The sequence below is a fragment of the Bacillus rossius genome, chromosome 15 (genome assembly GCF_032445375.1).
Source record: "Bacillus rossius redtenbacheri isolate Brsri chromosome 15, Brsri_v3, whole genome shotgun sequence".
Classification (NCBI taxonomy): Eukaryota; Metazoa; Arthropoda; class Insecta; order Phasmatodea; family Bacillidae; genus Bacillus; species Bacillus rossius.
Genome location: NC_086342.1, coordinates 18,624,742 through 18,642,178, shown reverse-complemented (window position 1 = coordinate 18,642,178; position 17,437 = coordinate 18,624,742).

The window sequence follows — 17,437 nt, the reverse complement described above, 5'->3', positions numbered from 1 at the left end:
GACCATCTGTCGCCCAGTGCGGAAACACCCATGTCCTGAGTGGTTCGGTCAAATAAGGAGAGGACTTCTCTTGCATACGGAAGATAATTACAAGGAAGAAACCGTTGGTGCAGACTTACCAAATTGCAGACTAGTGGGCGTTCAGAGAGTATCACGAAATAGCCTGCCTCTAATCGACCGAGATAAGTGAAGTTTTCGTTACAACTAGAGTGATCGGCGTTTGCATGTATACGTGTGTATGTATGAATACACACATGTGACTTTGTGCGACTGTAACTTACTAACAGTTTATTGGATTTTCACAAAATTTGGTGATAGGCAGGTATAACTGATTACATTTTTGTGTTCGTTGCTCGAGTGGGATTTTGATGTATTTAGTAAATACACGTTTATCTTTCAAAATCAAAGGCATCTCTTTAATTTTTGGCTTGGAATTAAAATAATGTTGTGTACACGGAGAACACAATATTGTTCCTTTCAAAGTTAAGTAAAGAAAATAATAAACGATTTTATGAAACTTAATAATTATTTATAATTTACTACTTCTGTACCGATGTATTCGTTACGTTAACGTTTGAATAATATTTTACAATTTTCTACGTCCCCTACGTTGACAAAGGTTTTTCGATTGCATTGTAAATATTAGTTATTATTTTGATATTATTCACATCAAACTGTTTGCTTAGTTGGTTTGTTGTGAATTTTATCTTTATGTAAATGTATAAGGATAAATGGCAAAGTATCTATGTTTATAAGGTTTCTCACATTATGTTCTGATTTAATTTGTAAATATTAGTAAGTCGGTTGTTTTTTGCTTCAGACGATTTCCGTAATGTGTTCTTATAATAATATGTAATAAGGTGCTAGCTTTGGCCAGTACTTCTCTACACAAAAAAGGAACATCTTGAGGTATCTAATTCGGGGTGAACTACAAGTTATAAGCAACGTTTTTGACAAAATCCAGCCGCGAAAAAGCAGAAAATTGAGTCAGAAAGTAACTACGAGGCACTTATTATGCAGTAAAATTACTATACGAGTTCTCAAATTACCTTCTTAGAACATCAGAAAACGTATAGAGTACATCTGGGCCAAAATTTAACAAGTTATGATATGCAATGCTGATATAATGTAACATCCGTAGGCATAGCAATAAAACAAAAAAAATACTATGACGTAAATATTCAATATCCTCTGGGGAGGATAAACCGGAGATTAAAATTTTATTTTTACACAAAAAAGTTTAAAAAAACGTACAAAAAAGTTATGTAATATTAGTTACCATAATTTAGTGTCAATAACAGAATTATCATCAAACAAAACGTTACAAAACATAGTATAATTATCTGGTTTCGTCTTTGCCATGTAACTTATATAAAATTTCACTGTTCTCCAAAGAAGTAACAAAGGTAAACATCATTCTTCTGCAAATGTTTTTTTTTTCTGTGAACAGTCTCTTGTATCACTTTCATACGATCATCACACTAAAAAAGAAGAAAAAAAAGAAAAAAATGCCGGTACTTTTACGAAAGATTCCTGTAGAAACCATTTGCCAAGAAATAGTTTTAATTAGCTACCACAAGAAAATATCGTAACTTTGTACGACACATGGCTGTGGTTATTTTATGCATATAAGATAGTACTTAATATTTCTTACGAAAATGTGAATATAAATACGGGACCAATGCCTGTATCTCTCTCTCCCTCACGAAGCCACTGTGAGGCGGGTGAACTAATAGTGCGGCGCATTGTGCCCCACTATTCGCCAATCTTGTTATATAATTCTTGACACGAGAGCCAGTGCGCCGCGCGATTAGACCACCCGCCTTACAGTGGTGTTGTGAGGGAGAGAGAACTCCAGGCGCTGGCCCTGTATCTCTATTCACTGGCAGCTGACTTCTTCGAAAAAGGCATCGAGAAGCTGGTGTTACGATATGACAAATGCCTCGATCAGTTTGCAGATTATGTAGGAAAATAAGTAAGACTCTGCTGGACTTTCTGTAGTAAAATTATAAGTTTATGTAAATTTGTATTTCTTTATAGCACATCGGAGGCTGTAAAAAAACAGCCATATTAGTTCCCAAAACGTTCATATAAGCTTATTGCAAGCTCTGACTATGGCATAATTGTCCTCTGGGCTGCACACGTTTGTTAAACTGACATTAGATATGACTCTGTTCCATTCAAACCGTTGGTTTGCAAGGTAATTTCCTAAATCGTTTGTGTTATGCATCTTCGTTACTGGCCCATTATTTGCGTCGCCAAGCACAGCATATAATTTTCAGAAACCCCTGAAGGTAATAACTAATGGCTGCTGCAAACAGTTTCGTTTGTGATACGATATCAATTGGTGACAACGTCTAATAAATCGATGAACGCCGGCTGCACGCAAGAAAAAGTGTCCCGTTACACACATTGTCCCATTACACTGTTTCCCGTTACGCTCATTGTACGCTTGCGCCGCATCTATCTCTCTTCCACTCGATTGGAACAACCATCAATTTGACTTTTTCGAGGCACATCATTCTTGAAACACTCCTATTCGTTTCCTACTTTTCTTATCATCGTATTATCCTTAACAGAATAACACAGATTGGAAGAAGTTCAATAGCAAGCATGTATAAAAGTTCTAGTTAAAATAATCTATTCGTTAAAGTAATAAACATATTTGAATTAATGAGTGCAAATAAAAGTAAATTTATCAATTAAATTGTAGATTTCATTTCACTCCTTCTTTGTATCCATACAAAATAGTGATAATTCAATAAAAATGATTAAATTATTTTCATAAAATTATGTAATCATTTCATCAATGTTTTGTTATGACGTTGTCACGTTAAACTATCTTCCGTAAACCGACTTTACAGACAACCAATTTTTTTTTGGGGGGGGGGGGGTGTAGGTGGAAAAAAAGGGGGGTGTATGAGGGACCACAGCAGTAGTAATACTGTGACGGCCTTTTCAAATATGTATATGTGTAATCTAAGCTTTAACAAAGGTAAAGTTTTTAGTATTAAAACATAGAAAAATTTTCATGGCTTGAAAACAGTTGAAATCAATATAGCGCATTTTGGTTTCTGTGTCTCCTCCAACACAAAAAAAAATTTACTTTTGCAAAAAATTACTTTGGAAACCAGTTATAAGTAATAGTTTGTGATACTACAAGAGAGGTATTGTAGCCTTGTACAAAACATGGCTGTGGTTATTTTTTGCGTCAGTGAAATGCGTTTTTTTTTGCCGAAATAATAATGACTATTTCTTCCAAAAATTTGGCACATAATTTTATATTTTAAGTTATGTTTCATTGAACCATATTTTTCTGAACCATGTAAAATATAATCTAATGTTAAATAATTAAACTGTATCTGGTTTTATCATGCTTTTAATGGGCTAAGTTAATAATGAAAAGCTATTCAATGAACGATTTACATATAACTTTAACTATTGGAGGTACTGGAACAACACAAAACATTAATTCCTGGGTAAGAATCAAAACGCAGTATTATTGCGAACTGTATTTTTTGGTGATACAATTGTTTTCATGTAAAGGTACAAAAATTAGCAAATATATTAACTTTTACATGGATAATTCTATTGTATTTACAAACAAAAAAAATCAGTGTGTTAGCGTCTGATGGACAACCGGGAGATTATATATGGACAAGTACTATACCAGTAAAGGAAATCAGGGAAATTTCTGACCATTCACCTGAGTGATTCAGGGAAACTATGGGAAAAACCTAAATATCAGGATGGTTGGTTTCTTCCTCGGTGCAAGTTCCAACTTGTACCAGACGTAACATGATCTGGGATGAGGGAGGGAAGATTCATCGGTGAATCCTAATCAGTGTGAAAATAAGAACGTGTTAACTTGGGCGTTCATCACTCGCGCAGATACGTACCGAGGCCGATGCAATCATCTTTAATGTGATCTGAAACTTGTGAACGGTTTCGGTCGTGCTGTGGAAATTATTCGCTTCATTTGGGAAGTCACGAGTTTTGTGTACACCGGATGAAATGAGATGGTTACCCTTCGGGCATTATCATTATTGTTTGTTTTTTTTCGCCCCCATCAAAGATGAATGCTTTTACGCCGTCTCCTCTGTGTGTGCTCACTTCCTGTTCGTGTTGGCTCGAGTTGTAACTACTTCTCGGGGTACGGGCTGTAATCTGTTTGCGTTTTTGAACTTTTGCTGCGATTCGAGTGAGAATTTCTGGTAAAACATTATGGGATACATGCCACGACACTTCACAAATAAACATTCTTTGATTTGCTGAGACATACGCGAGCTGTGCATTGGATCACTAGAGACCGGAAAAATTCGCGGGTTCATTTCGTGATATGCTAAAATTCAAATAATTATACAGTTGCGCTGCTTCTGCTATTGGTTCTCTGTTAATATGTAGGACTCTTGGCCAATTAGAGACCATCAATCAAAGAAGTATCCAACCATTAGTTACCCACTTGAGACGCCTCAAAATTCAGCACCCAATAAAAATGCGCCGTTTGCCCAAGTAGGCGGAGGATCATGGAGTCTATCCTGGAGGTCATTTAACTCGCGAATTTTTCCAGTCTCTAACAATTACTAATACAAAATATCGTATTTGTACCATCGTAGCGACCGTACTGAGGAAAATTAGCAATTCCGTGTTATGTTTTTGAAATTGACTACAACGTAGTGATCTTTAAACATAGCATTATATATCATGAGTTCCCAAAAGAGTTGTAGCAACAGACGCAATGACGCAACGCAGCTTCTTTCGTTTTGCCTTGCGTTTCCGCATCTCACGTTTGAAGTGAAGTGTGTGTGTTTGTATATATATATATATATATATATATATATATATATATATATATATATATATATATATATATATATATGTGTGTGTGTGTGTGTGTGTGTGTGTGTGTGTGTGTGTGTGTGTGTGTATAGAGAGAGAGACACACAAACGCTATGGGTTAGAACGCTACAGTAGTTTTTTTTTTAATGGTGATGTCTTGCGCTTTTTGTTATTTCCAAACGGCTGTATTTCATTTTGCGTTAGTGGGGGGGGGGGGGGGGTTTAGAACTTGCGTGTTTTTGCGTTCCTCGCGTGATAGGCGAACCGGGAACCGCTCGTGTAAGGCGGGCGCCGACCCGTCTCGGCGCTACAGCACCGGGTGAAGGATCGCGCTCGGCGAAGCCTCGCTGTAATTAACACATCACGAGGGGCCCCGCAGCCGCGCCATTTCTGCCGAGTCCGACGCCACAGGCCGCGATCGTCGAGCCTGCCGGCAATTGGAGCTAGGCCCGCCTTACATGACACTCTTACATTTTATTTGTTTTATATATTTTTTCCCGTGGGGGAAATATTTGATTTTTTTACTTTCGTGACAACGTCTAATAAATCGATGAACGCCGGCTGCAACCACGAAAAAAGTGTCCCGTAACGCACACTGTCCCGTTACGCTGTGTCCCGTTACGCTCATTGTACGCTTGCGCCGCATCTATCTCTCTTCCACTCGATTGGAACAACCATCGATTTGACTTTTTCGAGGCACATTAAACTTGAAACACTCCCATTCGTTTCCTACTTATCCTATCATCGTCCTATCATTAACAGAATAACACAGATTGGAAGAAGTTAAATAGCAAACATGTATAAAAGTTATAGTTAAAAATAATCCCTTCGTTAAAGTAATAAACATATTTGAATTAATGAGTGCAAATGAAAGTAAGTTTATCAATTAAATTGTAGATTTTATTTCACTCCTTCTTTGTATACTTACAAAATAGTGATAATTCAATAAAAATGATTCAATTTTATTCATAAAAGTATGAAATCATTTCATCAATATTTTGTTATGACGTTGTCACGTTAAACTATCGTCCGTAAACCGACTTTACAGACAACCAATTTTTTACACACTTTATATTAGCTTCACCAGTATGTTTTTTTGTTTGTATGTTTGTTTGTATGTTTGTTTGTATGTTTGTAACCGACTCCTTTGGTTGCGATTTTGACCCACTTCAAACGGCCAGATTTAATTCAAACTTTTTAGATTTATCGAGGACCGATGACAATACACTAATTTGATAAGATTATTCCATTATTCAATTTGCAAAATAAGATTTTTGTCAATTTATATAATTTCACAAGAAAAGAGTTCGCACATGACCGAAATGGTTTTCTTTACAATATGCGAACTCTTTTCTTTCAGTTTGTCTTTGGCGCGATATAAACAAAGCCTACTAAATATTGTGACATTTAATTAAATGAAAAGTGAGAATGGGTTATGATTTTTGTGAACAATATACTTTCTTGAAGAGAATATTATCTTTATTTGTAAAAATATGAAGGAAAAAAACCTGAAATAAGGGCTTTAAATGTTGTTTCTTTCGTTAAATAGAGAAACAAAATTACGTCTTTGTTTCATTTTACCAATTAACCAAGATTGAAACATTATTATAAAACAACATTTTCTGCAAATATTTCACGAAACCTGGAAAAAATGAGGTTTGATTTTGCTGTGAAACCAACAGCAGATGGGAAATCAAACACCATATGCATAACCTTATTAGCTACACCTGATGGGCAGTTTTTTTGAAATTCCACTCGAACACCAACCTGCAAATCTACACCAAGCAGTTACAAATACTCCAAGTACTTACTACTCAGTAAATTAAATTAAATAAAAGACATCAAACACGGAAAATATGGATAAGTTTGACAGATGATATATCAAAAACATATTTGGATAGAGAGCAAAACTTACAGTTTAAGGATTTTTACCTGGAAGAAATTGAGGGAAAAAAAAGTGCTGAATCTATAGCTAGTGGATAAAATAAAAAATTGAAAAAACTGTAAAAAAAAATTCTTGAGAAAAAACTATATCTGAAACTCAAAATTTAGGGAAAATTGCAAAAGATTTTATGATTGAGAAATTAACGGGCAGAAACTCAAATGCTTACCAGTGGATTAAATTTTTCAACAAAGAATGTGAACGTTTCCTAATCAAAGAAGACAAAAAGAAAATAGAAATTTTAAAACATTTCTTAGAATACTCCAGTGTAGTTTGGTACAACTGCATGCAAATGAAACTTACAGTGGAATCGGACTGGAACAAATGGGAGAAAAAAATTTTTAGTGAGACATTAGCAAACAAAGGATGGTCACCCATCAGATATGCTGAATTAGAACAAACATCAATGACTTCCCGAATATATTGATTTTTATAGCAGGATATTGAAATTATTGAGTACTGTAGTTCTTCAACACGCTATATTGGATATATATTTTAGAAGCAGCCAATATCTACTCAAATTCACTTTAATAGCAAAGTCATGTAATAAATAAAAAATTGAGCCACATCTAGAGACACTTCTGAGATAAAACAATATTTATCGATTTTATTTTAACTGCAGCCAATATCTATTCAAAACCTACTTTAATAGTAAATTGATGTAATAACTATCAAGTTTTTTTTACATTGTTATAAAATTTCTTGCATACGTCGATAAAGAAGTATCACTTTAAATTATAAATAAACCAAACTAAAAAGTAGAAAATAAATAATAGTTTAAAAAAAATAAAAAACACGCTTTATATAGAAAACAAACTAAAAAAAATAGAAAATAAATTTTAATAAATTTGTATTAAGAATAGTGTAAAAAAATTTAACAAATAAAAATTAATAACAGTGTAAATAAGAAAAAAAAGTATTTTATTTAAAAATAAGCGTGGGGTGCATGGTTTCAATAGTTATAAATATTTCATTGACATTATATGAGTAGAAGGATAATCTTTTCGATAATATCTTAAAATGCACCCCACGGTTTTTTAAATAAAATACTTTTTTTTCTTATATACAATATTATTAAGATTTATATTTATTAAAAATTTTTACCTTATTCTTAATTCAAATTTATTAAAATTTATTTTCTACTTTTTAGTTTGGTTTTCTATATAAAGCGTGTTTTTTTAGTTTTTTTTTTAACTATTATTTATTTAGCTATCAAATTACTCGCCTAAAGCACAGATGGTAGGAGCACCGCTCGATGAAGTGTTTTCTTCAGAGCACACTTGCATACTTGTGCTCTTACGTGCTTGCGCACTCGCATTCTTCCACCCACGTGTACGTTCCTAAACACTTGCATAATCGCACACTCACCTGTACGCTGGTAAGTAGGTTATAATTTCACAATTGTGCACGTGTTCCAAATACTTGTGCCCCCTCTCTATCTGTAAATTTTTACTTGAAACGTGAGTAGTAGCCACGCTCCCTATTTTTTTATATTAACGAATGAATCGCAAAAAAGTAATCATTATAAGGGCTTAAACAGTTCGTTCAAAACAACTATACCAAATGAATACATTATCTAATTGCATGCTAATGTTAAGATCTAATATGCTCAAGTTAAGATCTAAATTAATTTTTTTTTATGTGTAAACATCTTAGCTCGCGGTATGTCATTTGTAGTAATACAGAAGTTTCGCGCATTCATTTAGTCGCAAGTTGGAATGCAAACCCTTACACTCTCGTACTGTGCTCATGATTGGACCGCAGCTATTTGGACACGCCCCCTCTGCGACCCGTGAGCCAACGATGCTCAGCTAAGAAAGAAGTTAGCGAATCAGGAAGTCCCAGTTAACAAGGATAAAAAATTCTCGCTAAGAAAACAGCCAATAGGAAAGCAAACATGGGTTGAGCACATCTATGATTTGGAATTGTACACCGAGGCAAGAATGATCCGTGAAATTTCCGATTCTCTATGCATTTGACACGAGTGATTTCTTATAATTAGGTATACTTCAATTAGGGTGGCCTACAGTATTACACAAACAGCCAGAGGGTACTTTGTCCTTATCGGAGAACGCATCATATCAGCAGCAATCAATTCTCTGTATGCAAATTAACACCCATGCCCTACCCGGGACTGGAACCCAGGACCCCTCGCACCGTATGCCGGCGTGCATCCGACTACGCTACGCAGGTCGGCGAGTGATTTCTTGAATGGAACGGAAGTAGAATGAACGGAGACGTGTAACCCCAGTGCTGCCATCTGTGGAGGTCTCAATAAATATCGAAAAGATTCCGGACCCACGTGATTCATCGTATATATTGATTTCGTGAACATCGCAGAATGCACAACGCCCATGGGTGTTAAAAAATAAAACTTCATGACAGTGTTATTATTCTTTAATACTTTATGTTGTAATTTATAGTCATAAAAATAATGAAAACAATAATCACAACCCTTAGATACCATTGAAATATAGAGACAGCACAGCGTTCATAATACATATATACCATATAGCCTACATATATTCAACGCCAAATTAAATAAAATCATTTTGTAAGGACATTTTTACTGTTCAGTCTTAATTGTTGGATCAGTTTAGTAAGTTTTAGGTTTTGCGTGATTTCTGTCTTTTGAACAAAAACATAAATACATATATACATACATATATTTAGTGTTATAATGTGTGTTTTAAAATGTTTCAGGTTTCGGGAGCTCATCCGCCGGGATGGCGATCAGGATCCGATGACGGCAGGCAGTGTGGGTGAGTTCGTGCCAAACGAGCGCAAACTTATATAGCAGAGTGGCGGCACATACGTTAGCCCACGTGTATAGCAGAGTGGCGGCACCTACGTTAGCCCACGTGTATAGCAGAGTGGCGCACATACGTTAGCCCACGTGTATAGCAGAGTGGCGGCACCTACGTTAGCCCACGTGTATAGCAGAGTGGCGGCACATACGTTAGCCCACGTGTATAGCAGAGTGGCGGCACATACGTTAGCCCACGTGTATAGCAGAGTGGCGGCACCTACGTTAGCCCACGTGTACAGCAGAGTGGCACCCCGGCCGACGTCGCGGGTGCCGAGTGTGGTACAGGAACATTCAGGGGGTGTCCTGCCACTCGGGTCTACCCCTGGTCGCTCTGTTTGTCCAGGGTCACGAGGGTGGGTTGGAGGAGCGGCCCCTCCCGCCCGGGTAGCGACTGGAAAAAATCCGCGGTTTCGACGACCTTCAGGATAGACTACACAGTCCTCAGCATACTCGGGAAAACAACGCCTTTTCATTGGCTGCTGACTTGCGAGCAGTCTCAACTAGTTTGCTTGTGATACGATACTTCTTTGGTCGAGTATTTCCCATCGGGCCCAGAGTCGTCCGGATTAACAGTGAACCAATAACGAAAGCATCTTAAAGGTAGATGTATTTGGATTTTAGCGTATCGCGAAATGAATCCGCGAATTTTTCCGGTCTCTACTCCCGGGTCTCCTCTGGGCTCTTCGATGGTGAGATTTGGGGCCCCCCTCGTCCACCGCTGTCCAGGTGTAGACCGTCCTCATGACCGTGTCAGCCCAGCACCTCCTATATCCTGGGGACCAGATTACTCCGACCTTACGGCCGGCGTACTCGCGTTCCCCTCCCACATGTGCGCCCTAATAGGGTTAGGGGGAGTAGCGTTCCAGTTCTTTTATAATACATTCCAAAGCTTTTTAAAATATCAGAACTGCTAGGGATCGCTCCCTTTTGTTAATCGGGAGAGAATGAGAGCTTCAGAAACAACCAGCGGATATATATATATATATATATATATATATCCTGGGGACCGTCCGATCCCGTGCCCTACTCGCCGACGACAACGTTGCAGACCAGAGCTTTGCACTTTTCGTTAAGCTCTGATGATGTCATCGCCTTTACTCACCCTACCGAAGGGGGAGAAACTCTTATTGCCGAGATGCAGACGCAGTTTCTGAGATAGTTTTGGGCCACCCACTAGATAGTAGTTTTCATAACCTATGACTAGCAAAGATACAATGGTTGTGAGAAGTAATGCATCAGCTATTATCATGCAAAGAAACCAGTGAAAAAAATTCACTTTATTTTTTTAGCCACATTTTTTTTGTAGTGTAGCATACCAGAAATACTGAATCTCCTACTCATTTATATAGAATATGCCCGTAAATTTACGACTGTAACGATAAATTTATGAAGATCCCTGGTTGATTTGTAACCCGCGTTCTTCGTAAATTCAAGGTAAGAGTCACGCTTTTGTATCTCCTTCCTTGTTCTTTGACCCTTCAAAAATGATATTTCTTATTCGTGTTTGGTGCGCGCGTCCGCTGGCATCGTGTAAGACGGGCTCCGAGGCGCAGGCCTGCACGGACGCTTATTAACTCTGACCGCGATCCATCAGATTAATCGCCGGCAGGCCGGCGAGCAGTCTGGGTGGAGGGGGAGGTAGGTGTGAATTATTCACCGGCTCTCCGGACAGACTGTACCGCGAGCAAGACGCATGATGGCCTGTTTCGGACGGGAAGCCTAAGATGTACATCAAGTTCTGTCCCTGGCCGAACACGCCCGAATATTCACCTTCGGCCAACCTCGGGTTTATTTATATTTCTCTGTTTATTTTAATGTAGCTATTACTAACCCTAACTAACCGTCCATAGTGTTATAAAGTGTTTTGAATGTAGCTAACCTAACCGACCACTTTTAATATTTTTGAATTCGTTTTTTTCCTGCGCAAAAATGAAACAAATCCCCGAGGTTGGCCGAAGGTGAATATTCGGGCGGGTTTTCGGGCAGGGACAGAACTTCATGGACATCTTAGGCTTTTCGTTTCTGACGGCGTCCGGACACGGGGGGGGGGGGGTTGTTCCCCTCCCGACGAAGCGACCTTTTTATCTGGTGGCTCAGACCAGTTGACAGTGCGGACAGCACATTCAAGTTCATGGCCCACTACGGCGCCCCGCGCAGCCCTGGAAAGAGTTCCGGCTCAACAGTTTGCATTGTATTTAAACCAGGATGCGCCCACTACGGCCCTGTCCGCCGCGGAATTGTTCCGGCGCCGGAACTCGCGGGAGAATTCGGAGCGGAATATTTCTGCGCGGCGCGGCGGCTTGCTACAGTGTGCGGTGGCGGACGGAGGAAAAATTTTGGGCTGACACCACCTTCGGGTGCCTTCGGTGCCACTCGGTCATGATCGGTATCTTTGTTGAGTCTGCGTTTATGAGATCTGCGCACGTGGCCGTTCTTATCTAGAGTGAAAAGATTAGTTCAGGTAAAGTTTGAGAATTTATTACTTTATTTTAATATCTTTAATGTGTCGATATTAACGTGATTATCCTTTGTTTGTTTAAAACAAGAGCAGTCACGCGATACACCTGTGCACTAGGTCAACACTGAAGGAATTGAGCGGTCGGAATCATTAAACGGCGTCTGTAGTGTGCGACCCCCCACGAGCGGAACCTTCGGAAACTTCAGCAGGGCTGCGCGAGCTGAAGTGGGCGATGAGCTTCAGCGACCAGTGCGTCGCGGAACTGACACTGTCATCATTGACCGTATAGAGCCACCCGCTCCGCCTGCCTGTCTGTGCCTGTCTGTGCCTGTCTGTGCCTGTCTGTGCCTGTCTGTGCCTGTCTGTGGCATCGATCCAGGGGGGGCTCGCGTGTTGCCGCCCATCACCTGTTGTCTTGTGTCTGTGTGTGCGTTTTTTTATGTGTTCGGGTGTAAATGATTCTGGAGTCTGTGGTGGGGAGGTGTGGCTTTTTGGCCTTTTCGGCTGTGGTGAAACGCTGGTGTCTGGTGGATGCGTGGACTCGCGGCTTCTGTGAAACAACTCCGGCGACACTTTGGTCGGGTTTCAGCCGGCCGCGTTGGTGAAACGTAAAATACTTACTAAAGTATTTAAAATTCCCGTTGAGCGGGTTAAGGGGGAAAGAAGACGTACTTAACGTGTGTATGACCCATTACAAGTCATTATTTTAGTTTTTTTACGTTTGACACGTTTATAATTGTATACCTACGTTTAGGGTGGCAGATCCTAAAAAAAAAAAAAAAAAAAAAATATTTCTATATGGTTAATTGGTTTTATCATAATTCCCAGGAAAAGTTGAATTTTTTAACTTTTTTTGTGCAGTATTGTTAAGAAAAACCAAATGGAATAAATAACTAAACTTTTTGCATGGGGGGGGGGGGGGGGAGGGTTTAAAGGCACTGCTGGTGGCCACTACGTGCTATGTTTTAAAATCATCTGAGAAAAATTTATTTGATTATATTTTAGCGTATTGATATTAAAATATCATGATTTTAAAACGCCATATATTATATATTTTTTTCAAAAGGTATTGACTTCAAACCTATAAATTTCCAATGTCAGAGTCCATTTAATTCTCCTTGCCCATCCCTCCAAAAAAAACTTTAAGTAAGCATTTTTCCAGTTAATTATGCAAAAGGTAAGGTATATATATTACGCGTGTTTTTCACCGTTTAATATTTTTAGTTGGAATTATTGAAGGAGTACCCTGCAAGTCAGTGGCATGGCTGAAAATTAATGGTGATTGGCTGCAGTAATATTTATCGTTCTAAAACCATAACCGTTCAAAATTCACTAAGTTGTACAAATGTCTGCACGCATTGTGATACTACCAACATCTACTATCTAAAACTCTAAACAACAACAAAAAAACGTTACTGTGTGCCTCATGCCTAAACGAAGGAGGATTTTCAAAACTTGACGTAAATTCAAAGCGTTCGTGAACACAAAACGCGACTTAAGCTGCGATAAATGGATCACCGTCAAATAATCTCATTAGATTTCCAGATAATTTTTATGGTTTTTGAACTTTAAAGTTTTAATCTGCCAAACGCAAAAGTAAACTGTGTCACTAACATGACATTATGAGAATGTTGGCAATATAAACAGTGTAGAGCCAGCCTGTTTGCACAGTATCTATACTAATATTAGGCTAACAAGGAGGGATATTGAATTTGTTTGATTGTTTGTAAGACGTAAACTCAAATAAGATCTAAACGCATAGTAAAATTTATTTCATTTTTATCAGGCTACGTTATTCCAGAGGAACAAAGTAAAAATTATTTTTAAAAATTATATTTCATTATGACATTTCAATATGTGTAACTTAAACCAGATAAAAACGACCATATTGACTGTATTGTATGTGAAATAGTTTCTACTCAGAAATAAATATTCACAGAAACGTCCACTGTGCTTTTTCCATCCTTTTGCATGGGAAACTGTACTGTATCCAGACTGTTCAATGACTACAGAACATCGCAAAGAAAAGGGATGTATGTTTTGAATATTTAAGCCATCTTAACGGAGTATCGAAGGACCGAACACTTGACATTAGTTTGGTATAAGTTATTTTTAAGAATTTTTTTTGAAGAAAAGCTTGATCTTTTGAACTTGTGCGAATCACTGTACCATGGCTAGTTTTAAATTAAAACCTATTATATGTGCATTTTAAGGCAACCGATAGGATTTGGAGTCCTGCTGGTCTACCAAATGTAAACGTTTAACACAATTAACCATTAGAAATATATAATCATATTTATGTCCGAATTTATGTTAGGAATTGCTTCTTATCTACAAAAAAAAACAATATTTAAAACTATTATTTAAATTATTTTGACTCCTTGTTAGCAAATCTTGTTAAAAAAACAATACAAGTGACATTTACTTTTTTTTCTTTGAACTATTTGTTTACGTAACATGTTTTACTAATTACGATTTAACAAAACACATTACCATTTCCGCTCAGAGGTATTTTTCACTAGTAACAGGTATCTCCAATTTACCAAATTTTATACAACTCCACTATTTCAAAAACCTTAGAAAATAATTTAGCTTCTACTGTAGTAACGATTTTCTAGAAATCAATATTTTGGTCTGGTTTGGAATGATTAATAATTTCTGAAATAATTTAAGAATAAAAGATTTTAAGTGTTACACGTTAAATAAGGAATTTTTTTCCAGATATTTTAAAACCAAAAAAAAAATTAACTTTAAATTTTCCGTCTTAAATTTTGGTGGAAATGTACGTGGGTAAAGTGTTTTAAGTTAAATTTCGAGGTATTACAGGCTACACGGCAAGGAAGCTGTGAGCCACTGTTCGCAATCACTTTCCACATAAGGAAGGAGCAGTCACGAGAATGGAATATTCAGTAAGAAAAAAAGAGGGGAGGATGAAGGTTAGCAAAACCAGTTACGTAGGTGACATTCGCGACAAAACGCGACAGCCGTATTAAAAATTCAAATGAACGAAAATTAAAAACCGTAGTTATTTTTTTTTGCAGCGAAATTCAAGCGCCGTTCGCAGTCCCATCCGGGAACATAAAATATCACAGGATATCATTAACGATGACAGCGCGCGTGGCCTGATGAAACGCCTTTTACGATAAAAATTGCTGAAATGACGCCGTTTGACGACGAATAACGGAGTTCGCCCACACGGGTGTCCACCCAAGGCCCGCTTGTCCTGGAATCCAGGACCTCCGCTGACCAAAAAAGGACCCGGCGTGCCCGATAATTTTCCGTGAAACTCTACAGCAAGAAAAGAGAATTAAAATTTAATTTAGCCGCCCTGCTTATTTTGTAACCGAAATGGGCTCGCGTTTTAATGGAAAACGTTCGACCGAAATCGACACCAAATACGACGGCTTGCTGCAACGATGATGAAGCTCTTCGATGCTAACCTTCGCTAACGATGCATTCGAAGCATTTCTATTATCGGAACACTTACGGCTCATATTTAAAAAAAAAAGTAATAATTAGGTGTTCCAAAATCCCTGCTTAAACCTGCACGTTAAAATTATTCATTATTGGCATATTAATCTTAGAATGTGTAATTATGTATTTATCTGCATATGAGAGTGTGCTTTAAAGGATTTGATTATTTTTTTAAAAAAAGATGTTAATGTACTACGTTATGTATGACAACATCCAAACTGAGCTTCGAATTAAAAATATTTAAAAAAACCTTCTAAAGACATAATTAACAGTAGATTGTTTATCGTAATTGACTCAACCACGATGTATTTCAAACATTTAAAATTTAAAAATATCGGCACAAAAACGAACAGTTATAAATTTGAAATTATTAATATTCAAATAAAGTTTCATCTCTAACGGCATCGGGGACTTGAAAACAAAACATAAATACCAAATCGTTCGCCAGTTGTCAATTCGAAAAGCAAAGTCCACGTTTTCGATCAAGTACTTCCCTGAGTCAGGAATATTATTAGCTAAATGGGTGCAACCATCGAATTCCGTCCTCCCTCGTGCATCTGACTTTGCGTTCGGGTCGCTCACTCTTAATGCACAAAATTATTTAACTGGTAACCTGCTGTTTCTAATGACTTGAAACTTAAACGAAGTTGGATTAATAACCCCGGTACTTAAAGGGGTTTAATTCAGTTGATATATCTTAACGTTAAAGTAAAAAAATATCGAATTATTTTGTTTTTCCATAGAGTATGACAACGCGAAGTCGAGTCATACGACGTCAGAAGTCGAGTCATATGACGTCAGAAAAATAGAGATGTAAGTCTTTCTACCGTCATGCAAGCAATCGAAAAATATTACACAAGAGATCTTGAGCTTTAAAGGAATAAACATATTTCCATCAAATATAGCTAAGAACCTTCTCGATTAAACCCGCCTTAAAACTAAAAAAAAATGTAGAAATCGGTAAATCGGTTTGGGAGTTCGATGCCACATATACACACAGAGGCAGGCTTAAAACTTGCAACACCCATATTTTGTACATTGGGGGCTAGGAATATTTTACCCGGTATTCTAAAAAGGAGTGAGACCTTCTTTAGCCTACGTGCTTAATTAACGCATCTTAAGTTACCGGAGAAAAAAAGTATAAAAAAATTGGTTGTCTGTAAAATCGGTTTACGGACGATAGTTTAACGTGACAACGTCATAACAAAACATTTATAAAATGATTGCATACTTTTATGAATAAAATTGAATCATTTATATTTTAATAATAAAATAATAAATACTTGAAATTATACTAGTAATCAGATTTTTTAAATGCAAGAATAATTAACCTCTATTGCTGAAACTTTTGTTGTAATAAGCAATGAAAACCACATTAACTTTACACTTCACTTTATAAACAGTCGACGAAACAGTTCACGTGTAGATGTAAGTTGTGTGCTGCCGCTGTCTTTCTTCTCCTCGGACGCATAGGCCAATCGAGTGGAAGAGAGATAGATGCAGCGTAAGCGTACAATGAGCGTAACGGGACACATCGTAACGGTACAATGTGTGTAACGGGACACTTTTTTCGTGCATGCAGCCGGCGTTCATCGATTTATTAGACGTTGTCACGTCAAGAAATGATTGTCAGAGTGCAAACTGAGCTGCACAACCATATATAGTTTGTTTTTTTAATTGGGCAAACGTTTTGTCGACAACGAGATCATTATAGACGGACATTCAGACAAGCAGCACCACTAGTTTCATTTTACATTTCAAAAAACTTCGTATTTGCGTGTAATATAATGTATCACATTTTATAGTATTATGCTTAAGTGAGCCTTCGTTACCGCATTTACATTATTATTGCGTGAATTTAACGGACGTTTTTTCAAAGGGTAAGATAAAGTAAGTAGGTAAAAATATTTAATTT